The sequence below is a fragment of the Taeniopygia guttata genome, chromosome 30, assembly GCF_048771995.1.
Source record: "Taeniopygia guttata chromosome 30, bTaeGut7.mat, whole genome shotgun sequence".
Classification (NCBI taxonomy): domain Eukaryota; kingdom Metazoa; phylum Chordata; class Aves; order Passeriformes; family Estrildidae; genus Taeniopygia; species Taeniopygia guttata.
Window position 1 is genome coordinate 7,607,265 of NC_133055.1, and position 27,985 is coordinate 7,635,249.

General features: G+C 54.3%; 1 pseudogene; it reads left to right on the forward strand.

The window, feature by feature from the left end:
* The window catches only part of LOC100230077 (uncharacterized), a 674,623-nt pseudogene that overhangs the window by 320,617 nt on the left and 326,021 nt on the right, over positions 1–27,985 (forward strand).

A 27,985-nucleotide genomic window follows, 5' to 3' on the forward strand; every position in this document is an offset into this window, starting at 1 on the left:
AACGGCCAGTAAAGAGACCAAGGGAGTGATAAAAAAGAAAGAATCCCTCCCGCGGAAACTGGGACTGGATCTTAGGAAGAAGAGGAACCCCGTGGAGTGCCGGATTGAGGGATAAGAGTGCCCAAGAGCATCCAGGATTCAAACCTGCTGGGCTGAGGGATTTGCATCCCAAGAGCACCCAGGGTTGCCGGCTTGAGGATATGCCCAAGGGGATCTGGGGCTGGAAAACACAGCTGGACTGAGGGATATCCAAGAACACCGGGACTGGCCGGTAACACCTAAAATTCTGCTGCGATGAGAGACATCCAGGATTAAACCTGCTGGGTTGAGGGATTAACATTCCAAGAGCACTCAGGGTGTAGATATGTAATGTAGACTGTTTGAAAGTAAAAAGTATCTTCTTGTTGTATGTGAGAGTTAGTGAAAAATAAAAGTGAGTAAATGTAGATGAATGGGAGGATATGTAATGCAGATTGTTTATTTTGAGCTTTACTTTATCTCCTTGGAGGGAGGTGGATTGTGTTGATGTGACAGTGAGTGAAAAATAAAAGTGAGTGTGGGTGAACGAAAGTATATGTAACAGTATTGTGAAGTCGAGAAGTATGAATGAACAGGCTTGAGGGTGTGAATGTGTGTGAGAGTGAGAGATAAAGGTGAGTAAATATCGATGAATGGAAGTATATGTAATGTAGATTGTTTATTTTGAGCTTTATTTCCTTGGAGGGAGGTGTATTGTATTAAATGGTATTGTGAGGAAAAGGATTTTTTTACGTGGGTAGTTGAAAGAAGGTGGTATTCAGGTTATTAGAGAAAGTGGGAAACACAGGCATGGAGATAAGATTTTGAAAAACGGGACAGAAAACGCGTGAAAAATAAGAAAACAGGTAAAGAAAAGGGAGGGGAGCAAGAGGGAAAAAGAGAAAAACAAAAGGAGTGGGAAATCAATCAAAGGGATTTTGGAGGATCCCATAAGCACTGCTGAAGAATGAGACTAATTTTTAAGTTCGAACATTTATACTTGGGAAGAAATACCATCGATAATACAGATACTATTTTCTCCAGAAGAAAGGGAAATGATCAGAATTGCAGGCATAAAAGCCTGGAGTAAAGAAAATCCACAGGGCCCCCCCGGGGAGGGCAAAATGCCACCTGCACCTCCTGAGTGGGGTCAAAATGATGAGGAGGGGAGAAAACATATAAATGAGCATTGTAATTTGATTGTTGGGGAAATAGGGGGAGCAGCATCTCGAGGGCAAAGTGCTGAGGGACTTTTGGGGCACAGCAGGGGAGGGGGGAGGCTCCGGCTGAGTGGTTGGACAGACTTGGGAGAAATAGGAGACAGAGTTCCAGAGTGGATCCTGAGACTGATGTGAGAAAAGCTTTGTAAAGGATTAACTTTGTGCTTGGCCAGATAATGGAAAAAATTGAAGATTGGCATGACAGATTATTAGATGATTTATTAAAGGAGGCTCAGAAAGTCTGTGGCCAAAGCCAAACTAAAAGCAAAGATTGTGGCAGTCACCATGCGAGAAAACAATTGTAAGAAAGCAATAAAAAATCCCACAGGCACTACTCCTATATATGATGGTGGTAGAGTCAGGGGAACAGGAAAGAATAAAATCTGCTGTCTCAGAGCCACCGAGTGGGCACCCGGCCCTTGGCTCTGTTATAGATACATATTATAATATTGGCTTTTTGCAAATATTCAATTGGATTTTATATGTGTGATGTTACAATAACTTTGTTATATAGTTTTTATTTCTGTTGTTCATTCATTAAGCTCAAACATAGTAGTGCCATAGCTGATAGAAGCATGCTTGTGATAAAATGCCTGCTTGGATGGGATAACATCCAGTGAGCAGAGCATGAGGACACCTGCACAGATCTGCCAACCATCAGCACTCACCGTCTGAAGGCAGTGTGGGCCGGGGCCAAAACTGAAGATGATGATAGAAAAGGATCAAAACCACAACCAAGGAATACACATGCCCTAAAAAGGTGGAACTGAGGCGGAGCCATGCTAAACAGTTCTTGGAATATGTAAACTAGCTTGGGAAAAAAGTTTACTATGCATAAGGACTATGAATATGCAACAGGCTGGTGTAAGGGGAAAGGTATTCAAGGGGTATCTCCGGAGATAACCGTGTGCTCTCGGCTCAGTGCCGAGATGCACCCGGCCCTAACAACCTTTGCTCTCTGGCCCTTGTCTCCTCTTGTCCTGCATTAAACTCTTTAAATTTTCACAGGGGAGTGAAGGTGTTTTTCACAGCCCCGAGCGGAGAGCTCTGCCCGGCGGCTCCCGGGAAAGGCGGCGGCGCTCGGCACGGCCCCGGCCCGCCCGGCCCGCGGGAATTCCCCGGCCCGGGACAAAATGCTGCCCCGAAGGAGCGCTCGGAACGCCCCTGCGGCTCCTCCCTGCCCCGCAGTGCCGCAGCTGCCCCGCTGTGGCAGGGGGGCTCTGGAGCAGGGGGGCTCTGCGGGACCCCCGGGCTGTGCCCCCTCCCGGGCCGTGCCCGCCCCGGGGCTGATGCTCGGCCCGGGCTCTCTCGCTGTCCCGGCCCCGCAGGGTCCCGCCGTGAGCGGCACCGCCCGCCCGGCGCCGCAGGGCCCGAGCCCTGCCCGGCCAAGGCTCCGTGTCCATGGCCGGGCCCTGCCGGGGCTGCGGCCCCTGCCCGGCCCGGCACAGCCCGCAGCGCCCGGCGCAGCTCCCTCCGGCCGGGCACTGCGGCTCCCGGCGAGGCGGAATGTTCAGCGCACGGCATCTCTGCCAGCTCTGCTCACATGGGCAAAACCAGCTGCTGCTGAGGCAATCCGAGCTCCCACCGAAGCCTTCCACCCAAAATGCTGCCTTCAGCTCCCACACACCGCTAAGGAATCCAAGAGCAAACTGAAAGCTGATTAGAGAATCTTGCACAATCACATCCAAGAACATTTTGTTATAAAATCACAAATATTAACAGAAGCTGAGAAAGTCAACACTGTTAGAAAACAAACTTCCAACAATGGGACTAGAAGAGCTAAGGGCATGCCTTTGAGTGGAATGAGCCCTCTCTTTTTGACATGTGAGCAATGCCATGGAATTTCCCAAACCAGGGAAATAGGGAGGCCTGGCAGCAGCAGCTTCACCCACAGCAATGACACAGAACAGGGCAGGGCAAGAGGCTGACAAAACTCTAACTGCTACTTGCAATGAAGTACCTTTGTTTCCAGTTCTAATCTAGCCACTATTAATATAGAGTCCAAAAGACTAAAAATACTAGTAATAATAATAACAACTGTACCATTAATAGCAAAAAATGGAGATAATAGAAATAATAAGAATTAATAGTGGTAATGAAAACCCTGCCATACTTATAGCAGGTTTGCATGGACAGGTTTTGGTAAGAGAGGGGCTCTAGGAGCACCTTCTGTGAGAGCAGCTGCTCCTCCATGTCCCACAGAGTCAATTCCAGCCGGCTCCAGGACAGACCGGCTGCTGACCAAGGCTGGCCCAGTTAGAAATGGTGGTAATGCCTTTGGGATAAGAGATTTAAGAAAATGGGTGATCCTGGAGTTGTGACTGTGAGCAGGGAGGAGCAGGGTGAGGACATGTGAGAGGAGCAGCTCTGCACACCCCCAGGGCAGGGCAGGGCAGGGCAGGGCAGGGCAGGAGGGGCAGGAGCTGCTCCAGCTGCTGGAGCTGATTGCCCTGAGATTCCCTGGTCAGTCCCTGGTGAGGCAGCTGGGCCCTGCAGCCCATGGAGGGCACGGAGGGCAGAGATGCACCTGCAGCGCCTGCAGGAGCCCGTGCTGGAGCAGGGGGATGCCTGAGCGGAGGCTGCGACCCCGTGAGAAACCTGTGCTGGAGCAGGGAGCTGGCAGGGACCTGCAAACCCCTGGAGAGGAGCCCACGCTGGAGCAGGGCCCTGCTAGGACCTGTGAGCCCATGGAAGAGCGAGCCACGCTGCAGCAGTTTGTGGAGAACTGCTGTCCATGGGATGAACTCACCGTGGAGAAGTTCATGGAGAAGTGTCTCCAGGAGGGACCCCTGGCACAGCAGGGAACGACTCCTCTCCCCGAGCAGCAGGAGAAACAACAGGGGATGAACTGACCAGAGCCCCCATTCCCTGTCTCCCTGCACCCACTGGGGGGGAGGTAGAGCTGGGAAGGAGGGAGGGAAGGGCAGAAGGTGTTTTTAAAGCTTTGTTTTACTTCTCGCTGTCCTGCCCTGATCCAGATAGCAATAAATTCCATTAATATCTCCCATTTTGAAAATGTTTTGCCCATGATGGCATTTGCTGAGTGATCTGTCCCAGTCCTTAGCTCAACCTATGAAGCCTTCATTCTGTTTTCTCTCTCCTGTCCATCTCTGGAGGGGAGTGAGAGAGCAGCTTTGGTGGGTGCCTGACATCCAGCCAAGGTGAACAGACAACACTTCTTTTCCTTCATTCTTTCTTTCTTTCCAGAGGTCACCGTGAAGGGGTTGAGTGGGGCTTTGATGGAGGGAGTGAAGGTGGTGGGGAGTGGTGGGGACAGGAGCCACAGGGATGTGGGACAGGCACCAGAGGGGCCTGGGCAGCTGTCAGGGGGCAAAGCCTGTCCCCCTGGCCCAGCAGCAGGGGACAGGGGGCACGGCCTGTCCCCCTGGCCCAGCAGCAGGAGACAGGGGGCACGGCCTGTCCCCCTGGCCCAGCAGCAGCCCTGTGCCCTGCCCAAGGGGCTCCCAGCAGGGTCTGGGCCCCAGAGGCAGGGGGAGACCCCAGTCCTGGGGCAGCGTTTCTCCCCCTTCCCCTGTCCAGCCCAGCCTGCCCCGTGTGCGCAGTGACCGCTGGCACGGGCTGCACTGGACACTGTGACCTGCTGGGGACACTGAGAGCTGCCCCGCTGTGACACTGCCCTTGGGATTGCACAGGCACCAAACAAACCCCAGCCAGCACTGCCCCTTGTCATGTCCCAGGCATCAGGGCACATCCCAGCCCTGCTCCTGGTGATGTACCAGGCACCAGGGCACATCCCAGCCCTGTTCCTGGTGACACGGTGCAGCATGGTCACCGTGGAATGGAACGGGACAGGGTATCCAAGGGCCCTTTGTGACATGCTGTGGCACAGGCGTTGGCAGTGACAAGGCCACTCCACAGTGCTCTGTGCACGTGACAAGACAGGATGGAGAGAGCGGTGCTGTGAGGAGCCCTCTCACAGCGCACATGTTCCTTGCTGACCCGGAGCTTTCCCGAGGTATTACTCCTACAGGTGACCTCGTGGCCAGACCAGAGCACTTGGTGACCTCTGGCCTTCCCAAGGCATCTCTTCTGCAGCTGCCCTCGAGGGCAGACCGTGGCATTTGCTTTGCACTGTCCTTGACAGGAGTCTCCTGTCCTTGTGGCTGGAGCCCCCAAGACCAGAGTGCAGGACTTGCTGTCCTGTAGCCTTGCCCAGACTTCACTCTTGCAGGTGCCCTCAAGGCACGACTGCAGCACTTGCTGACTCAGACCTTTTCCTTTTCACCTTCTGCAAGTAGCCATGAATCCAGGCAGTGATGTAGAGCACAGACCTGCGAGTGTGCCCAAGCTGGCCTGGCAGAAGGAGGAGAAAGAAGGCCCTGGAGCTGCCCCAGCAAAGCAGCCTGAAGAGGTGGAACAGTTCCAGCCACCATAGAAGAGTGAGTGGCAGAGCTGGGCCACAGGGCTGGTGCCTGCAGCCAGCTTGGCCCCATCCCATCCTGTTGGTGAGAATGTCGCGGGAAAACAAGTTTCATGTTGTCATGATCAACAAGTCTCAGTTTATTGGAGTCGATTACAGTTTCTTTATACAAGCACTAATTAGTTCATACATATTGCAAAAGCGAAGCTCAGGATTGGTTACTTTTCTATTAACACATATATCTCTTTGTGATAAGCCTTGCAGTTACTGTTTCTTTATACTTGATTACTTTTCTGCATACTAAGCAATATTTCATTTTTAACGAGACACCTGTATGCTCAAGGTTGTTAGGAGATATCTGTTTCTCAAGGTTGTTAGGAGACATCTGTTTCTCAAGGTCATAGTTTTCATGCTACAAGTCACGTATTCTCACACTCTCATCAACTTAACTTTTTCGTGTCCCTTGCTGCACAGCTATTCTTTAGCTAAACTCTCGACATTTCCCCTGTTTTTTCTATAAGCAAGCAAGGATGTGTTCTATTTTTGTTCTATAATTGACATTAAAGTCTTTTGCAAGCACTGAAATACACATGGCAATGCAAGCATTAAAATTACTATAATTAACAATTCTATTATCATAAGCTGCAAAAAGTGTTTAAGCTAACTTGTAATTTTTCATGATTTAAATGATAATTTAAAAAATGTATCATCCCTCTGTAACACTTGAACATGTTGTTGCAAACGCTGAATTTTCTTATGAATAGATTCGGAACTATTTTTCAAATTCATACAGCACATTCCTTCAAATTTTTTGCACTCATGTCTTTGTGCTATTTGAATTCATTTGAGTTCGGGTCCATGTTTTGAACTCTGCCATGGGACCTAACGAGACTCCCTCTTTTTCTTTTGCCATTGAAAGACAATGGCAAAATGAACAGAAAAATCACAGGCATTACTAAAACTTATTAAAACTTAGTAAAAAATTCTATAACATTATTAAAAACACACTTATAAAATAAAATAAAAAAAAACTCAAAGCTTACGATCTTTTGTGGGTGAAACACAAATCTTTGCACAATCTACTTTTGCTGTGCATCTTCTGATCCACTTGTGGAGAGATCAGTGTCCTCTTGCAATTGATAAGTTCTACATTCTTTACTGAAATTCATCCAGATTTTGCACTTGTTAAAACACAAACAAACCCAACACCCCCACAGGGACTGGAGGGTCCTCTCTCAATTCTGTTCCTTAAAACTTGCATGAAGAAATGGAGATATCAACATCTTTGTTATAAACATGAAAAAACATTAAGAACAAAACAATGCACATAGTATAGAAACTAAAAACAAATAAAAATTAATCAGATAATACACAATCAATATTACATATAAAATCACAGTTATTAAGTGCTACACTATTAAATTGTTATCTCAGAGTCTGCAGCAGCTGACAAACCTTAAAACAACAGAGATTTGGATAAAACATGTCCGGATCATGTCTCTCCAAAACTCTCTTTGAGGCTCAGCTGCCCTATAGGATCAAATTGTCAAGCCAAAAGAACTTGAATACTTTTTGATGCAGAAAACACTTGGGTCAATCACACCATCCACGTAGAGCCAGAGCTTGGCCAGAGCTCAAACCTTAATTGGAGGATATGTATTAACACATTATAAAATGAAAGTCTTAGAAATAACTGTTATAAGTAGAAAACCTTATTATTAAAAATTTATTAAACCATCAAATAATTGAACCTGTCCAAAATTTCTTTCAGGACAAAAATTCTCTAAATACAACAAACTTTTTCTTTAGAGATCTAAAAATTTGAAGTTTGAAATCTTGAACTAAAACTTGGACAATAAATTTTTAAAAGAAGATGAATTGCAGCTGCATAGAAGATTAGACAAAGAAATTACATGAGTAGTTAAAAAATCAAAAACACAGGATCCTGAAAAAACACATCTTGCAATCAATCACCTAAAAAGACAATGAAACATATGAAAACTGACTGTAAATACTATAACAATACCTCAATACCTTAATACCTTGATAATAATTCTTATCACAAAAATCAGACAACTTACATTATATGATCAACTTATCAACAAGAAATGTTTAAAATAGTTTAAGACAATCTTTTTAAAGCATTCATATAACATTAGTAACAATCACTACTTATCATTACCTACAAAAACTTGACAATTATAATTTATCTTATTATCTATAAAACTCAAAAATCATAATTACTTATATTATTATCTATAAAAACTCAAAAACAGAAATTGTGAACTTAATACCAACATTCCATCTGACTGACTTTTCTCAAATCTTTGTTTTTAGAGACATTTTTGGCAATTAAATCATTATTAACATTTCTATCTTTTACAGTGATTTTCATCTATATCGTATTTAAAATAACATTGATTTGCATAATGTCTATCCCTCTTGGTATCTTGGAAAACACTCAGTACTGCTATACTTTTTCATTACGTCTTCTGACTTTTGCAAGGAATTGGAAAAATGCTGTTGAAATTTTTGCTGTAGTGTTGCCATCTCGCCATCGGTGACACTGCTGCTCTCGGCGTTGTCGTTACCGTGGCAACCAGGCTGTGCAGCGTCTCCGCCGCCATTGCTGGGTGCTGCGGGGAGATGAGGGGGCGGCGCCGTCTCGCTCCCGTCCTTGCTGCGTCACTGTGGGGATGGGAGAGGAGACGCCCCTGATGCGGCCGCGCCCCGCCTGCTCCGACTCCAGCGCGGCCGAGCCCCCGGGAATGCCCATCTCCCTCCTCGCGCTGTTGCTCAGCAACAAGGAGCCTTCTGTCTCTCGGCCGAAGTCCGCTCCGCCCCGGGGCCGCCTCAGGCTCGGTGCCGGCCGCCCCGCTCTGCCTGGCCCCGCTCTGCCTGGCCCCGCTCTGCGGTCCGCCCGGGCGGCTGGCCGGTGCTTACCGCCGCACCCTGCTGCTCTCCGCCACAGTCCGTTGCCTTAGTTCTGCCAACCCGTTCCACAAGGGATGAGGAAGGGCTTTCTGTAACTTTTTCTTGCCTTTGTATCTTGTTTCTAAGCTCCAGCACTATTTGCCCTCTATCACTGCGTCCCAAAGCAGCTGCCCCAGCTCTTGATGTTCGACTTTACTAAAAATTAGCGAAGGCATTTGCAGCTTGCTTTTGTTTCTTGCCCACAGAACCAACTGTTCCAAATCGGCTTCTTTAACCTTTTCAGCTATTTTTGAGAGAATATGAAAGAGAAGCTGAACGGAAGCCTGGAGATCCCTATCCAAATCAAGCCCTTTAAATTGCCTCCGTCTGAGAAAGGAGGTGAAAGGGTTATATGCTGCTTGCCTATCCATTACTCACGTCAGCGCTGTTGCAGCCCCTCTAGGCTTCGGCAGCACGTATCGGCTGAGCTCACCGCTGTGGTCACTCAGGGCGCGGCTCCAGGTAGTGGAGCTTAATCGCCGTCCGTCTAGCTGCGGGACCCGACCCCAACGCAACGTCTCACAGATCCGGGGGGGGGGTTTCAGTCCATTCGGGCGCCAGATGTTGGTGAGATTGTCACGGGAAAACGAGTCTCATGCTATCATGATCAACAAGTTTTTCAGTTTATTGGAGTCAATTACAGTTTCTTTATACAAGCACTAATTAGTTCATACATATTGCAAAAGCGAAGCTCAGGATTGGTTACCTTTCTATTAACACATATATCTCTTTGCGATAAGCCTTGCAGTTACTGCTTCTTTATACTTGATTACTTTTCTGCATACTAAGCAATATTTCATTTTTAACGAGACACCTGTATACTCAAGGTTGTTAGGAGATGTCTGTCTCTCAAGGTTGTTAGAAGACATCTGTTTCTCAAGCTCATAGTTTTCATGCTACAGGTCACATATTCTCACACTCTTATCAACTTAACTTTTTTGTGTCCCTTGCTGCGCAGCTATTCTTTAGCTAAACTCTCGACACCCAGCTGTCCCCATCCCTCTGCAGAGCTTTCCCACCCTCCAGCAGACCCCCTGGTTCTCTGCACGTGCCGTGGGATGGCACTCAGGAGGATCTGCCCCAAGGCCTTCCCCTGGAGCAAGCTCAGGCTGCCAGGCCTATGGATCCTGGATCATCCTTCCCTCTGAGCCTTCCTGTGCACGGCTGTTCCATTGGCACATCTGCGCTCAGCTGGGACTACTCTGCTCACCCAGGGCTGCTGGTAAAGGATGGAGAGCAGCCTGGCAAGCTCTTTCTCCAGCTCCCTCTGTGCTCTTGGGGAAGGTAGAACCTTCCACAGGAAAGCAACTGGTGCCACAAGGAGTGGGTGGCATCAGGAAGCTCTGGGGAAGCCCCTCAGCAATGCTGTATCCTGAGGGAACACTGTTGGCCTTGACCTGTTGGCACCTGCAGACGCTTCAAATCAGCTGCCTCAGCTTCCAGGGCCTCTCTTGGCCAGCATCCTGACGTGGATGCAGGACGGCTGCCAGGCACTGCTGGGACCCAGCGGGACAGGAGCGGCTGTCTCGTGCCCACGCAGCACCCGTGACACAGCCAGGGCCATCCCGAGAGCAGACAGACGCTCACGGGCCAGCAGAGAGGAGCAAGGAGCCCTGGGCTCCTCTCAGGGTATCTCAGATGGGCTCGCTCCAGAACACGCCCCCATTGGAAGGCCTGCTGATGCCCAGCTGCCAGAAATGCCCCCCTTGTGCTCTCCAAGATGCACAGGGAGAGCCAGTGAGCAGGACATTTGGGAGGCAAACCTTCCAAGCCTTTGCTGAGGCCAGGCACACACCAAGATCAGCCAAGACTCTCCACCACGCTGCCTGGCCCACCCAGCCCAGCTCTGTGCTGGCCCTGGGCCACAGCAGCTCCCAGCAAGCAGGAGGCAAATGCATCTTGCCAAGAGCTGAAACACAGCAGACAGGGAAGATGTGAAAAGTGAGTGTGTAAAGGCCTTTTAATTCACAGCTCCCACTGAGAGCTTTGGGGCTCACAGATCGACAGAGATGGTTCTGCTCACCCCTCTGTCCAAAGCAGGGGTAACACACGCTGCTGCAGGTGCTTGGGTTGGTCTCTGCAGGTCCAGGTGGATGCCAAACCTGCTCTTCACAGCCTTCTCCCTTCCCCTGCCCCTCTGCCAAGTGCAGCGGGCCTCAAGAACTGAAAGGAGTACAGAGAGCCAAAGGGGGACACTTGCACCTGCCTCACTGGGAGCTCCCTGGGAAGCACTTTCCTTGAGAAGCAAGCCCCTGTCCTCCAAAGGCATTACCCCAAATGTGCGGCTTTTCTGCTCAACACCAACACACCCTTAAGAAACGCTGGCAAGGCTGAAGGACTTCATGTCCTTTCAGGACAGGCACTCCAGCTCTAGCTCCTATTCCCCCAAGTGCCTTTCCAGGTGGAGGCTCAGACGTGCAGCCCCAGGCCCTCTACAAACACAAGCTGCTCAGTGCCTCTTCACCTGCCTCAACTCCTGCCTGCGCCCACGGCACCAAGACCAGGCTGTTCCCAGCCAGAGCCCAAAGCCCTGCTCCCGCAGGACGCTCTTGCCAGCACCTTCCAGGCCTCTCTGCTGTGCACACAGCGCTTTTCATGCCCGCTCCCAACAGGCTCTGGAAGGCAGAGCACAGCCTGGCTGCCTCTGCCACCAGCACAGCCCAAACACAGGCGGAGGAAGAAGCAGCAGGGGCTGTTTTGTGGCCATGCCCAAGAGAGACTGGAAGGGTGCCCTCCCTCTGCTCTCACTTGCTTGGCTTTCTGACTGGCTCTGAGCCTGGGGCTGCCATTCCTCACCTGTGGGCACCAGAACCACAACATCGGAGCCTGACCCGCCAATACTTTGCCACTTTGCAAACACCACCCAGGCAAAGCTCACAGAGAAACCATCAGTGCTAGTGAAGGACCCAGAAACACATCAAATTTCTGGGCCTTTCCAGCTGATTACTTGGAGTAGAGGGTATGCGTGTGTTCTACTACCATCTGGTCCAAGATGGTACCCAGGAAAAAACATGAAACCATACCTGGGCACTGCAAACATGACTCCCACAAACAGTGACAAGAACTCCCCTGAGTCAAATACAAGAACTCCTGAAAATCAGACAGATTCTGCCTGGAGACGAAGATGTCGCTGAATGTCCACATACCAAAGAAAAAACTGTTCCATCACACGACAGCAGACAAAACAGAAAGTGGAACAACACTCTGCTGTCATTGACTGCTAGTCAAGCCATAAGCTAGACACAGCCTGAACACAAATTGTTCTCTGATTGACATGTTATTACCTCTTTTTTACCCCAAAAAACCCCATTGTTCTCCTTTCTTAACTTACCAAAAACACCTAACCTTATACCCACACCCCATCCTTAGCATATAGAAAAAAAAAAAAGAAAAAAAAAAAGGGGGGGGGAGGGGGAAGGAAAGAAGGATAACAAAGTTTGCTTATATTCCCTATCAGAAGCCCCATCCTTGTCCAGAGATGAAAATTGTCTCTGTTGGTGCTGTCCTCACTGCTGCCTGGATGCTCCTCACCGTACCGTCGGCCTTCGGCTGGATTAGCCCACAGCCTGCCACAGTGTTTGGGTAACCCTAGCAAAAACATTAAAAAAGGATAACACATGCTTATCCATGGGAAGCATTGGTAACCCACTTTCCACATGTTTGGTAGGGATTCTTCCATCTATAATTCAGAGCTCCTCCACACCACAGGTGAGAGACCCAACCTGGACGATACTTGGGACGAGTGGACAAAAATGTTGCCCAATGCTCAAGAGGAACCCCAAGAATTGGACCTGCTGGGGTCGTTCAAGGCAACATACTGTGTCAAATTTTACTTTCGACATCCAAAGAACAATTGACTAGACAAAAAACACATACAGAAAAGACAGATCACCCATTAATAAAGCCTATAACTATCTGGATTGGTGCAATTACACCGCTCAGGTGATCTCTGCATCCTCTCTCCACCCCAAAGTATTACCCAAGGGAACATTTCTCATCTGTGGTAACCGACTATGGGCTGGGGTCTCCTCACGGCTCCAGGGAGGTTCCGGTAGCCTTGGAAAACTTTCTACCCTTACTCCAAATATCACCTTGTTATATAATTGGAAAAAAAGAAAGCAAATTAAAACACTACAAAAGATCCTACACGGAATTTGATGAAAATTCCAATCCAAAATTATACAATGGAACAAACCAAAACCCTGGGTAGCAGCAGCTAAAGCCCTTGGTGAAATAACTCACTTAGGGTGCTGGCTCAGTAAGCAAGCCAACACTACCCGTGCCACTCTAAGTGATCTTTTAAAGGAAGAAGAAACCATGAGACATGCATCACTTCAAAATCGAGCAGTGATTGACTTCCTACTGCTAGCCCACGGACATGGCTGCCAAGACTTTGAAGGGATGCGTTGCATCAATCTCCCTTCACGCTCGGAATCCGTCCACACAAACATCCAGAAACTGAAGAAACTTGTGAAGGACTTAAAAGAAGAAAACAAGCCAGACTGGGTCAATGACCTTTTCGGTCAGAGGGGATTAATGGGATAGGGTACATCTTTGGTTAAGGGAATTTTGTGGATTTTCATTGTAATTGTCATTGTGTTAGCTATGTTCTCATGCCTTGTCCTCTGTTTTAAAAGAACTATAGGGCACGCCTTTTTCCTAAATACAGAAAGTGGAGTTGTACCAGTCAGAGGACCTGCAAGGCCTCCCTGGCGGTCACTCACCTAAGATAAGAAATGCCTAAGTCACGGTGACTGGACCAAAGAAGCCCCTCTTCTGCATTCAGACCCTTCTTATCTCTCTGTAATAAGGCTATTGGTCGTATTCTTCTCAAACCTGGCAACTGGACAATTTCCAACACACCCCAGTACCCCATATAAACACCCATTTCTATCCAGTTTGGCAGAACTGACACTGCATCCCTTCAGAGGAGCTGGCAATAAAGGACATCGCTGTGGAACCGCATACAGCCTTTTCCTCTCTCTATCCCTGTGTGTCTGCCAGAGGCACTTGTGAGCACAGAGCAAAATCACTGAGAACTGAACTCACAGAGCTGAAATCACTCCAGAGGTGCTCGCTAAGTTGCCTGTGGCTGGGAGCTGAGCCGAGGGACCCAGACAGGCTGAGCCTGACAGCGCAGCGCTATCCGGGACACCCATGGCAGCGGCAGCCCAGGGGTCAGATGGACCCCTGGGACCCCAGGCTGCATTAACCAGGAGTGACTGGGATCACAGAGGAACCATAAAGGAAGTTACTGCAGTAATACTGGGACTATCTGGGAGTGACTGGAATCATACTGGGAGTGACTGGAATCATACTGGGTGACTTGGAGTGACTGGGACCTTACTGGGATCAAATGGTACTGTAATGAGAGTGACTGGGTTCATACTGGGATCATACTGGGAAGGACTGGAACCATACTGGGAGTGCCTGGAACTATTATAGGGGTGAATGGGAACACCTGGGAACATGCTGGGATCACACAGGGAGTGACCGGGATGATACTGGGATCACACTGAGTGTAACTGGAAGTGAGTGGGACCATACTGGGGGTGACTGGGAGCCACAGGGCCCATGCTGAGAATGGCCTGGGGGGAACTGGGGGAACTGGCCCAGCTGGGGCTCAGGGTTGTTCTCCCCCAGGGCTGCCCCGGGTCCTGCTGCCACCCCTGGCATCACAAAGCCGAGGGACAGGGGACAGCTGAGGGACAGGGGACAGGGACAGGGGACAGGGACAGGGACAGGGACAGGGGACAGTTGACATGGACAGGGCATATCAGAGGGACAGGGCACAGCCAGGGAACATGGCCTGGCCGAGGGACACTGAGCCCCAGCACTTTGGGCTGTTGCCCTTGGGCTCCCGGCACAGGCCCAGGGGCAGAATCCCCTCCAGAAACTGCTGTTTGCTTTCAGCTCTGCTCTGGAACATTCCCCAGGAGCCCCTGCAGTGGCTGCAGCCCAGCCGGGTGCCCGGGACCACCAAAGCCACTCCAGCAGTGCCCTCCTGCCCCAGGCAGGGCATGGAACACCCAAGGAAAGGCTCGTGCTGGGCTCAGGGCAGGGACAGGGCACTCCCCTGGTGCTGCCATGGGCACGACAGAACCGGCCTGGGCAAAGGATTGGGATCAATGTCCCATGGAATCCCAGCAGGGATTACTTCTCATTGCACTGCTCTGGGATCGATGTCCCATGGAATCCCCGCAGGGAATACTTCTCATTGCACTGCTCTCATTGGATTGGTTATCAATTCCAATCATTTCCCCATGGAATTCCCATGGCAGTGGGTTAGGGGGGAGAACCATCCATGAAATTCTCACCTGACTGGGATGAGAGTGAGATCTGGCCATGGAAATTCCATGGCAATTCCTGCATTCCCAAGTCCCCCATTCCTGAATCCCCTGTTCCCATAGGAATTGCCCTTCCCTTCCCACACCCACCTTTGTGCTCCAGAGCCTCCCGACCATATCTGATGTATTTTGGGGGCCTTTCCACACAGGTGTATCCCAGGTAATGCTTCATCTGCTCCACCATGACCCCTCTGGATTCCCAGCACCTCTGGGATATCCAGACGGCACTGTTGGACACTGCAAAGCTCCTGGATCCCAGCAGGAAGGAGATGAAATCCCAGCCCTCGTAGCCGTACTGGTGGGATCCATGGATGCTCCATTGGACAGGAGGTCACAGCTGGAAACCCCCTGCACTGTGTGGAGACCTGGGAACGAGGAGAGAACAGACCCATGGAGTCGTGTCCCAGCCCCAGGGAGCCCCTTGGAGCTCCCTGGATTCCCATCCCAGCCCCACAGATCCCTCCCATCCCCAGAGATCCCATCCCAGCCCCTCAGAGTCCTCCATTCCCACAGATCCCAGCCCAGCCCCGGCTCCCCCCACTGCCCCTGCTCTGGTTGTACCGGCCCCGTCTCCAGGTCACTGTCAGCCACAGGCCGGTTCCTGTCCTTGAGCAGGGTCTGGCTGTCCCAAAATCCCAGCTCTGGCTATCCCAATATCCCAGTTCTGGCTATCCCAATATCCCAGTTCTGGCTATCCCAATATCCCAGCTCTGGCTATCCCAATATCCCAGTTCTGGCTGTCCCAATGTCCCGGCTCTGGCTATCCCAATATCCCAGCTCTGGCTATCCCAATATCCCAGCTCAGCTCCCGCCCCCATCCCCGGTGTCTGTGCCTCCATCCGGCCCCGCTCGCTGCCGCAGCGCTCGCAGAGGGTCCCGTCCACGTCCCCCACAATCAAGGACTGGGGGACCCCTGGGCCGGGCTCTGACAGCACCACTTCCAGGAACTGCAGGGAGTGGAGAACTGGGGGGACACGGAGATTTGGGGGAGCTGAGGGGGCTGAGAGTTTGGGGTTCCAGGGGGTCCACAGGCCAAGGCAAAGGGGGACATGAAGAGCAGGCAGAGCTGGGAAGGAGGTTCAGGGGCTGAGAGCCAAGCAAAGGGGGTGCAGGGACTGGGAGAGCTGGGATGGGGTGTCCAGGGAATCCTGTGCCCAGGAAAGGGTGTGCCAGGGCTCCTGAACATGAGGAAAGAAGGGGCTGGGGGCTGGGAAAGGCAGGAATGGGGGCCCAGGGGTCCCAGGTCAGGGAAAAGGGTGGGGCTGGGGGTTGGGAGAGGTGTGGGATGGGAACATGTTGAGTTGGTGCCGGATAAGGGGGTGCAGGAGGGTCTCAGTGCCGGGCAAAGGGGTAAAAGGCTGTCTTGGTTCTCAGGAATGGGGGTGCAGGGGGGGTCTCAGGCATCCTTGAGCCCAGGAAAGGGGAGTCCAGGGTTTCCCAAAAAGGGGTACCAGGGTGGGGACACCCGGGGTGTTTGGGAAGGGGGAGTTCAGAGGGTCTCTGGCTTTGCACAAAGGTGGGGCTGGGGGCTGGGAAAGGCAGCAATGGGGGTCCAAGGTGTTCCAAGGCGTTCCAGGATCAGGCACACGGGAAATCTAGAGGCTGGGAGCAGGGAAAAGGGGAGCAGAGGGCCCTGATGTCCGGAAATGGGGGATTCAGGGGGGTCCCTGTGCAGGATAAGGGGAGCAGGGGGGGTCCCGGTGCCGGCAATGGCGATTCAGGGTCCCGGTGCCGGGGTCCCACTTCCCCCTCGCCCGCCAGGAGCGCCCCCAGCCCCAGCGCTGGAGCCACCGCGCTGCTCCTCCTCACTCCCAGTATGATCCCAGTATGATCCCAGTAGGATCAGTCACCCAGGAGCTGCTCCCAGTATGATCCCAGTACAGCCCAGTCACTCCTGGCATCCCCCCACCCCTCTCTGCGTTCCGACCTGTCCCGGCTCCATCCCCGCCCCTCCCGCGGCTGCGGGGAGGAGGAGGAGGAGGGAGGAAGAGGCGGAGCGGCGGCGGGAGCAGCAGGAGGAGCGGGGAGGATGAACCGCGGGGCTCCGGCTCCGCCTGAACTCGCAGCACCCCGGGAGCGTCGCCCCCATCCCGCAGGTGCCCGGGCAGGGGGAGCTGGCCCCAAATATCCCGGGGCTCCCTGGGTTTGGGGTTTTTGGGGGGATGTTTGGAGCTGGCGGGGCTCCAAGGCCGAGCCGCAGCTGCCCTCGGGGGGACATCGGGGGTCCCCGGGAGGTGTTTTTGGGGGGTCCCGGTGCGGGTGGCGGCAGAGCCCCGGCGGGGCCGGGGGGATGCGGGTCCCCCCGCGGTGCGGGTTGGGCTTCCCGGCCGGGCCCTCCGAGCTCTGCCGGGGCCGCGTGGGGACCGCGCGGGAGCGGCGGGAGCGGCGGGGGGACCCCGGATTTGGGGAGCCCCGGGAGAGCCGCGGCTTCCCTGGGCGGGAGCGCAGAGAGAGGAGAGCCCCAGGAGCCCCAGCGGGGACCCCGAGAGGGGGGACCCCTGGCAGTGCCGGCACCCGGCAATGGGGGTGCTGGGGCTGGAGGGGCGGCATGGCCGGGAAAGGGGTTCGGGGGTACCGGGGCCGCCAGGGGCTGCTCCCAGCAGGTGCCCAGTTCCTACCCCTGTGTGCTTCCAGTTTCCTGGGCACTCCCAGGATGAGCCCAGTCAGTCCCAGTATCACCCTGGTCACTTCCCCTCACTCCCTGCAGGATCCCTGTTTCTCCCAGTATGAGCCCAGTCACTCTCAGTCATTCCCCATTATGACGCTATTTGCCCTCAGCAAGTCCCAGTTGCTCCCACTTTTCTCCGGTGTGTTCCCACTTCTCCCAGTTGCTCCTAGTATAGTCCCAGTCACTGCCAGTATGATCCCAATATGAGTCCAGTATGATCCCAGTCTGCCCCAGCAGGGCCCCAGTCACTCACACTTGCCCCCAGCATGGTCCCAGTTGCCCCCAGCACATTCCCAGTGGCTCCCAGTGTGGTCCCAGTCACCACCTGCATGTTCTTAGGTACTCCCAGTACATCCCAGTTGCCTGGAACATTCCCAGAGTCTTTGCCAGGCACTCCCAGTTACCTCAGCATGATTCAGCTGCCCCCAGTTTTATCCCAGTCAATGCCAGTACATCCCAGTTGTCACCTGCATGACTCCTGTCATTCCCAGTTGCTCCCAGTTGCTCTCAGTGTGTGTGCATTTGGCTCCCAGCATGGGCCTGGCAGCTCCCAGTAACCCCCAGTCAGGGTCCCTTGGCACCCACTGTAATCCCAGTATGATCCCAGTCACTCCCAGTATGATGCCAGTGCCCCCCAGTGTGATCCCAGTTGCTCCCTGTCAATGCCAACATGACCCCAGTAACCACCAGTATGATCCCTATGACTCCCAGTCTCTCCCAGTATATCCCAGTCACTCCCAGCATGCTCCCAGTCCCTCCCACTTCCTCCCAGTTACTTTCAGCATGATTCCAGTTGTTCACAGCCACTCCCAGTCAATCCCAGTATGATTCCTGTCACCCTCCATGGACCTGGCTCTTCCCAGTCTCACCCAGCATGGACCCGGCTGCTCCCACTGTGATCCCAGTATGATCCCAGTTGCTGCCAGAATAGTTGCAGTTGTTCCCAGTTCCTCCCAGTATGATCCCAGGTGTCCCTAGAATAGTCCCAGTCCCACTCAGCATGGTCCCACTCACTCTCAGCTGTCCCCAGCATGGTCCCAGCTGTTCCCAGTGTGGTTCCAGTCCCCCCAGTATGGTCACAGACACTCCCAGTATATTCCAGTTGGCCCAGTAAGGTTTTGATGACCTCAGAATGATCCCAGTCTTTCCCAGTTACTCCCAGTTGCCTCCAGCATGATCCCAGTTTCTGGCAGTTGCCCAAAGTGTGGTCCCAGTCGCTCCCAGTATGAACCCAGTTTCCCCATTTGTGGTCTCAGTCCCCTCAGCATGGTTCCAGTACCTTCCAGTTGGTCCCAGTTGCTTCCAATGTGTCCAGATTTTCCTCCCAACATGGGCCCAGTAGCTCCCAGTGACCCCCAGCCAGGATCCATTCACACCTGCTGGAATCCCAGTGGCTCCCAGGATGGTCCCAGCTGCACCCAGTCCCCCCCAGTATGGTTCCAGTCACTCCCAGTATGATTCCAGCCCTGCCCAGAATGACTCCCTGTCACTCCCAGTGTGGGCCCAGTTGCTCCCAGTCACCTCCAGCACATGGTTCCAGTCACAGCCAGCACACTTCCAGTCATTCCCAGTATGATGCCAGCCAGTTCCAGTAGGATCCCAGTATGAATCCAGCATGGACACAGCTGCTCCCATTATCATCCACTGTGGTTCCAGTTGTTCCCATTTACCCCCACTGTGGTTTCAGTCTCTCCCAGTGTATCCCAGTTGCTCCCACCATGTTCCCAGTCACTCCAGTTGTCCTCAATTGCTTCCAGCCTGATCCCAGTTGCTCCAAGTAAGATCCAGTAGGATCCCAGTTGCCCCCAGCATGCTTTCAGTTGCTTCCTGTTCTCCCCAGTGTGATCCCAGTTGCCCCCAGTTGTCCCTTGTATCAACCCCATCACTCCCCATATGATCCCAGTTGCTCCCAGCATGGTCCCAGTCATGCCCAGTTGTCCCCGGTGTAGACCCACTCACTTCCACTCGCTCTCAGTTCTCCCCAGCATGGTCCCCGTTGTTCCCAGTGTGTTCCCAGTCACCCCAGTAAGGTTATAGACATCCCCAGTAAATCCCAGTTGCCTTCAGCATCTCTGTGGTCATTCCCAGACACTTCCAGTGATCCCAGTAAGGTGCTTGTTATCCCAGTATGATCTCAGTCATGCCCAGTATGTCCCAGTTGTCTCCAGCCTGCATCCAGTCATTCCCAATTCCTCCAGTTTGCTTGCAGCATGATCCCAGTTTTTCTCAGTTGCTCCCAGTAGCCCAAAGTGGGATCCCAGTTGCTTCCTTTCATCACCAGTATGAGCCCAGTAACCTCCAGTATGATCCTTGTCAGATGCCAGCACTCCCAGTATGGTCCCAGTATAATCCCAGTAACTTCCAATCACTCGCAGTATGGTCCCAGTTGCCTCCAGCTACATCAACCCAGTCAATCCCAGAATGATGCCATTTGCTCCCAGAGTGCTCCAAGTTGCTCCCAGTCACCCCCAGTACAGGGATGCTGTGCATGGTGTGTTCCCAGTCACTCTCAGACACTCCCAGTATTAGTCCAGTCCCTCCCAGTATGATCCAGAGATGACGCCACTGTGCTCCCAGTCAGTGCCAATATGAACCAGTTGTGCTCCACATGGTTCCAGTTGCCCCTTTCACCCTCACTGTCCCTCCCAGTCTCTCACAGTGTCCCCCCGTTCCTTCCAGCATATTCCCACTCACTCCCAGTTCCTTCCAGCGCGATCCCATTTGCTCACAACCGCTCCCAGTCAGCCTCAGTGTCGTGGCACTCACTGCCAGTATGATCCCAGTCACCTCCAGCATGATCCCAGTATAAGCCCAGTCGTTTCCAGTCATCCCCAGCAGGCACCCAGTGACTCCCAGTTCCTCCCAGTTGTTCCTAGCATGATCTCAGTTGCTCACAGCTGCTCCCAGTCACTCTCATCATGCTCCCAGTCACTCCCAGTATATCCCATTTGCCCCCAGCATGGTCTCAGTTGGCCCCCGTAGGCTCCTACTCTGTGTCAGTATGATCCCAGTACGATCCCAGTCTCCCGCAGGGTGACTGCAGTCTGCCCTGGCATGGGCCCAGCTGCTCCCAGTATGATTCCAGTACAATCCCAGTACAAACCAGTCCTTCCCAGTGCTGCCACTCCTGGCATCCCCGAGCCCTCTCTGCGTTCCCCCCTCCTGATCTTCTGAGAGGAGCCCCAAGGGCCGGCAGTGCCCAGGCAGGGTCCCCAGGCAGCCCCAGTTTGGATGTGCAGCCCCCAGTTTCCCCAGTTTGCCTCTCCTTTGGCCCGGGCCGGGTTCCCCCCTGGAACAGCGGCTGGGAGCAGCCGAGAGCCCCGCGCTGCCCATCCCGACCTGTCCCGGCTCCATCCCCACTCCTGCCGCGGGCTGCCGGGGCTGCGGGAACGGGAACCGAGGGTGTCGCTGCTGCTGGGGGAGGAGGAGGAGGGAGGGAAGGGCAGGGATGAAGGAGGAGCGGGAGGTGGGGATGGGGAGGAGGAGGAGGAGGGGGGATGGAAGGGGAGGGATGGAAGAGGAGAAGGAGTTGGGGATAACGAAGAGGAGGAGGAGGAGGAGGATGGGGGATGGAAGGGAAGGGATAAAGGAGGACAGGCAGGAGGGGACAGGACACAGGAGGAGGAGGAGGAGCGATGGAAGATGAGGGATGAGGAAGCAGAAGGCGGTGGGGTTAGAGAGCAGGAGGAGGGGGAAGGAAAAGGGCAGGGAGAGAAGGGCAGGGATGGAGGAGGAGCGGGAGGTGGGCTTAGGGAGGAGGAGGAGGAGGAGGGGGGATGGAAGAGGAGGGGCGGCAGGAAGAGGAAGAGGAGGTTGAAAGGCGGATCGAGCAGAGCAGAGAGAAGTGCGCGGTCAGCCCTGCCTGAATTCGCAGCCTCCACCTGATGGAACATCGCCCCCCATCCCGCAGGTGAGCGGGGAGGGGGAGCTCGGGCCAGGTCTCCTGGGGGGTGCCTGGGTTGGGTTTTTTGGGGGGATGTTTGGAGAAGGAAGAACTGCGAAGCTGAGCAGAAAAGGCCCCTTGGGGGGACTCCTTGGAGCTCCGGCAGCCCAGAGCAGAGAAGAAGGGGAGAAGGGAGCCCGGGAGCCCAAACAGCCCCGGCACCCCTTAATGGGGAGAGCCAAGAGGGGGGAGCTTTTGGGATTGCTGGGACTCCCGCAGCCTGGGGAGGGCGGGCAGCGAGGAGAAGGGGGACCCCCAATCCAAGTGTGACCCCAGCAGCTGGGACAGGGGGGAGCCCCGAACAGCAAAGAGGAGGAAGCAGGGACAGGGAACTCCTGGGAGGCTTTTTCAGGGCTGGATCTCGGTGTTTGGGAGGTTTTTATGGAGCCCAGGTGGCCAGGGACTTGTAGAGATGGACTGGGACAGAGGGAGCTTTAAACTCAACATGCTCATCCCTTTTTTTCCCCAAACCAGGATTTCCCATTCCCAGCCCCTGGGAGGCTGCGAGGAAGAGGAAGAGCCTCTCCTTGTCCTTCCTCCCCCAGAGCAGGAGCTGAGGATGGAGAGCAGGGAGGACAAATCCCCGCGGCAGAACCTGGTGGAAGAGGCTGTTTTGAGCGGCTCCACAGCACAGGAACCCGACGGGGAGGAAAAGCCCCGGAGATCCCGCACGAGGAGGGGCTGCAAACGCAGATCGCGGGGATCTGAGGGGGAAAGACCCACCCTGGGCCTGGGAGGCGGCCGGAGATGGAGCCAGAGCTCGGAGCTGGGGGTCCCTGAGCAGATCCATAATGGGGAGAAGCCCCACAAGTGCTCGGAGTGTGGGAAGGGCTTCAGGTGGAGCTCCCACCTGATCATGCACCAGAGGATCCACACTGGGGAGAGACCCTACGAGTGTGGGGAGTGTGGGAAGAGCTTCAGCCGGAGGTCCCACCTGATCAAGCACCAGAGGATCCACACTGGGGAGAGACCCTACGAGTGTTCCAAGTGTGGGAAGAGGTTTCAGACGAGCTCCTGTCTCCTCCAGCACTATCGGGTTCACACAGAGGAGAGGCCCTTCTGCTGCCCCGACTGCAGGAAGGGATTCAGGGAAAAGTCAAAACTCATCCAGCATCGCCGCATCCACACTGGGGAGAGGCCCTATGAGTGTTCTGAGTGTGGGAAGAGCTTCAGCCAGAGATCCCACCTGATCGTGCACCAGAGGATCCACACTGGGGAGAGGCCCTATGAGTGTTCCAAGTGTGGGAAGAGGTTTCAGACCAGCTCCTGTCTCCTCGTACATGAGCAGAGTCACACAGAGGAGAGGCCCTTCCGCTGCCCCGACTGCGGGAAGGGCTTCAACCGCAACTCCAACCTCACCGTGCACCGGCGCATCCACACTGGGGAGAGGCCCTACGAGTGTGGGAAGTGTGGGAAGGGTTTCAGACAGAGGTCTCACCTGATTGAGCACCAGGTGATCCACACTGGGGAACGGCCCTATGAGTGCTTGGAATGTGGGAAGAGCTTTGGGCGGAGGTCACACCTGAGAACACACCAGCACATCCACACTGGGGAGAGGCCCTACGAGTGTCCCCAGTGTGGGAAGAGGTTTCGGACCAGCTCCAATCTCCTCCTACATGAGCGGATTCACACAGAGGAGAGGCCCTTCCGCTGCCCCGACTGCGGGAAGGGCTTCAACCAAAACTCCCACCTCACCGTGCACCGGCGCATCCACACTGGGGAGAGGCCCTACAAGTGTGGGGAGTGTGGGAAGGGTTTCTCAGAGAGCTCAGCCTTGACCCAGCACCAACGGAGGCACCAGTAAGGGAAGCCCTGTGAGTGCCCCGAGTGAGGGAAGAGCTTGGAGTGAGGGAAGAGAGTGAGGGAAGAGCTTGGAGTGAGGGAAGAGAGTGAGGGAAGAGCTTGGAGTGAGGGAAGAGAGTGAGGGAAGAGCTTGGTGCGCTGCTCCAGCTCCATTCCCCATGGGAGGATCCAGGCTGGATGATCCCCAGTGACCCCCGTTGGGCAGAGCCCTGGTGCCCCGTATGGGGAATAAAACAGAGAGTAAAGCAATAGAGCTGATAAAGGGGCCTGATATCTGAGGCCTGACTGAGCAGAAACTGTGGGAGACACAGACACAGTTTAAGTCTCCCTGGGCAAGAAGTGACCAAGCAACGTGGTGTGAGACTTTGTGATAAAATAATGTTACCAGTTGATGTCATGTCATGAGGAATGTGTAACTAATGAGAAAATGTACCAAAAACAGAGCCCTGTATAAGGACCCTACAAGCAAATCCCTGTATAAACACCTGGTACACACAATAAAATTGGCTTTGGTCTGAACTCGGATGGCCCCGTCTCTCCCTGGTGGATAACCCTGTTGTGGGTGATCCCCGTTGGGTGGGGGGAAGGTGTTGGAGGGATTTCTTTCCCTTCTCCTCGTGCTGCCGTGGTTTGGTTGGTAATAAATTCCCTCCCTGTGCCCGGGCTGGGTCTGTTGTCCCCGTGCCGCTGCTCGGGGCGGGATCTCTCCCGTTCCTTCTCTGCACTCCCGGGCCTCTCCTCAGCCAATGAGAGAATGCGGTGGACACGAGTCAGCCAATCAGAGAGAGCGGCGCTGATGACTCAGCAGTTGCCGGGCAGACCCGCAGCAGGCAGTGTTCCCCACCCGGACCCCGCCCTCCCTGCCCAGGGCCGGCCCCGCCGTGGGGTCCCCCCAAGTCCCTCCCCAGTGCCCCCATAAACTGGGCTGGGTTTAAGTGGGAAGCGTTACTGGGAACACTGGGAGCAGGCGGGCAGGGGCAGAGTGACAGCAGGGCTGGGGGTACACAGGACCCCCCAAAATCAGCGTGGGGATGGAGCGGGGGATCCCGGCTGGGCCCGAGGCCACAGGGAAGCTCTGCGGCCGCCGGCGGCTCAGGAGCTCTGTGGGCAGAGAAACAGGGGTGACACCGGGCTGGGGGCCCCAAGTGGAGCACCCACAGTCTTGCGGAGAGGGGACATGACCCCCGGGACCCCCCTTGACCCACTTGCACAGGTAGAAGCCGAGCCCCAGCACCAGGAAGACAAAGCCCAACTCGTAGTCCCTGATCCCCGTCTGCATCTTGCTGCCGGTGGCGTCCCACTGCATCTCTGGGAGGCCTGCAGGCATCAGGACCCCCCAAAACCTCTCACAGACACCCCAAGCCTCTCCAAGCACCCTCCTGATTGCTCCCAGTCCACCCAGGACCCCCTGAAACTTGCCCTGATCCCTTCCTCACCTCCCCAGGACCCACCAAAGCCTCTCCCATCCCTTTCAGAATCCCACAACCCCCTTCCAGTCTCCCCCCACCACCCCAGTACGCCTAAACCCTCTCCCAGTCCCTTCTCAGCCCCACAGGACTCACCCAAACGCCTCCCAGTCTCTTTCCAGCACAACCAACCTCATCCCAATCTCTGCTTTTCTATCCCCAATCTCCATCCAGCTCCTCCAGGCTCACTCTAGTCCCTCCCAGTCACACCCAGTACCCCCAAACTCCCTTCCAGTGCCCACCAGGACCCCCAGAACCTCATCCCACCAGCTTCTTCTCTGCTGAATTCCTAGAGGAAGACCAGGCCCAGCTACTACCAGACCTTCAGAGAAAACTCCCCCCTTCTAGAGATCACCACTTCAGCAGCATTTCATCTGCCACTCCAGAAGGAGCAGCCACCATTTTAACTGGACTACTACCAACACCCTGACTCCTCAGGGTGTCAGGTTTCTGCCTCCATCACTAGTTTCATTTGTACAAATTGCATTTTTTAAATTATTATTCTTATTTAGTTTTTTTCTTGGTAAAGAACTGTTATTCCCATTACCATATCTTTGCCTGAGAGCCTTTTTTTAAATTGTGATAATTTGGAGGGAGGGTGTTTACCTTTTCCATTTCACAGGAGGCTTTTGCCTTCCTTTACAGACTCCTGTCTTTTCAAACCTAGACATGGGCCTTGTTCGTTTTTTGTCCCTTGTGTGTGTGTTGTGGGCTCAGGTCTGTATCTAGTTCCCCTTTGTGGGCAGGGACGCCCCTTTTGGGCTTGTCGAGCCCCTTTGGGGTTCTGGGCTTGTGCCCGGAGGGTGGTGTGGTGGGCTGAAGGGCGCTGCTGAGGGGCTGCAGGTGCCCATGGCACACCGCCCTGAGAGCGCCCGGTCTCGTCTGATCTCGGAAGCAAAGCTGGGTCGGGCCCTGCTGCTGCTGGGGGCAGCGAGGATGACGTCGAGGATGACGTCGAGGATGAGAACCTCTTGCTCCACCTGACCACCGGCAGGCTGAAGATGGTGGCCTTTGATTCTGACATCTCCTTTAAAGCCAGGTTCCACAGGGAATTTGCAGATGGGTCCACACACAGGGGATGCTCCCAGATTTGGGCATTGCTCAGCCTGGCCGGGAACCAAAGGTTCCCCCTTTGCTGGGGCGGATGCAGCTGATCCTTCAGTCGGCTGCCAGGCTGCTTTTGGCAGGGCTGGGGGCATGGGCTGGGGTGGGTACGAAATGGGAGTGGGCTCCTGGCCCTGCCAACAGCCCCCAGCACCCACCGTGCCCCGGGCTGGGGCTGGGCTGGGGCAGCCAGCCCGACACAAACAAACCCCCATGGTGGGAGCAGAGGTGGGACTGCAGAGCCTGTGCAGGGGCTGCTTTACTTTGCAGGCAAGGAAGGGCTTGGGCTGCTCCACTGCCCTTGTTTGCTTTGGGATCACCATGGGGGCAGTGCAGGGGGAAGGGAGAAAGCCTGGGATTCCCTCACCTGTGACTTTTTTTTTGACTTTTTTTCTTCTTGCCCTTTTTGTCTGTAATCTATTTTCAATAATTTGATGTTTGTTTTTCTAGAGGAAGCGTTCCAGGTGGGATCCAGTCTGGATCAGGAAGTGCTTGGGAGCAGCTGCAGCGTGGATGGGCCGTGCCCTTGGAGAAGGCTGAGGGCATCGTTTGGGACCAGCTTTTCTTCCAGCGGTGGATGGTGTGAGGTGGGTCCTGTCTGCTGGGGATGGTGGGATCAGAGCTTTGGGGAGATGGCAGTGAGCACAGGAGCGTCCTGCTCTGGGCAGCTGCTGAGGGCTGGAGGTGCCGTGGCTGGCTGCAGGCTGGGCACATGTCCTGCCCTCCTGCTCTGCTCCCAAAGGCAGCAGTGATGGGCAGCTCTGGGCACAGCTCTGGGCATGGCCAGCATGGCCTGGGCACCGTGGGCGGCTGGGACAAGGGGACAGGAGCCTTCAGCTGACGGGCACTTTCTGGTTTCTCTCCTTGCAGCCGGGCTCTGCGGGTGCTGAGGCTGCTCTGGGCTCTGCCAGGGCCCTGCTGGAGCTCAGCACCGGGCCGCAATCAGCCAAAGGAGAAATGGGGTGCCCTGCAGCACAGACTTGCTTGAGCATTTCAGCAGCACAGCTCAAGTTTGGAGAGTGTACACCTCCAAGGGAAAACATGCCACTACCCAAAAAATAAACTTGTTCAATAACTTCTGAAATGAAATCAATCTGGGATGACCCCAAATGACTTTTTGCAGCTTGCTCAAGCAGTAGCTCAGCCCTTCTCTGAACTGTTCTCTCCCCCACCTGTCTTTTACTTCCCAACTGCTCCCTCTTTTCCCTCAGTGAGTTCCCAGCCCATTCCAGTCTCCATCACACTGTTGCCTTCCTTGGTGCCCCTCACCATGAGGAAAGCCGAGCCCCAGGCTTAGGGACTCATCCTGTCACTGGCTGAGGAGCAGCAATGTCTCAGAGGCCCGGTGGGATTTTAGTGTCATTCAGAGCTGCTCTCCAGCCCTCAGCTCTCCTCACTGCTGAGTTTCCACTCACTTTTCCTCATCCTTGCAGCAGGATGAGCTCTGTGAATCCCCTTGAGCCTCCCCACTCTTCCCAGCCCACGCACCCACCTCAGTTAGGCTGAAGCTGCAGCTTCTCTGTCTCCTCTGGCACACCAGTGCAGTCCCCTGTGCGGGGAGCCCCAGCCCCAGAGCACAGCACTCAGCAGTGCAGTCGGGGCTGGAGCAGCTGCCCTGCAGCCCTGGCTTGGCTCTTTGTGGCAGGGAATGCTCCCTGTGTGCAGCTGTCCCTGCAGGATGGCCCCAGGGCAGAGCCCAGCCGGGCTCCCCCTGCAGCCCCTGAAGCTTGGGGCAGACAGTGGTCCCAGAGCTGAGGTTCACGGGGAGCACCCGCAGCTGTGCCTCGCACTCTGTTGCCGTGTCACAGTCTCGTGTGCAGGGGCAGCTCCAGGGCCTTCTTCCTCTTCCTCCACCCAGGCCAGCTTGGGCACTCTTGGGGCTCTCTGCTCCATGTCAGTGACTGGATTTGTGGCTACTTGCAGGAGAGATGCCTCAGAAAACTCCGAGTCAGCAAGTCCTGCTTTCGTGCCTGGAAGGCACCTTCAAGAGAGAAGCCTCAGGAAGGCTCAGGACAGCAAGTCCTGCGCTCTGGTCTCGAGGGCTCCTGCCACAAGGACAGGA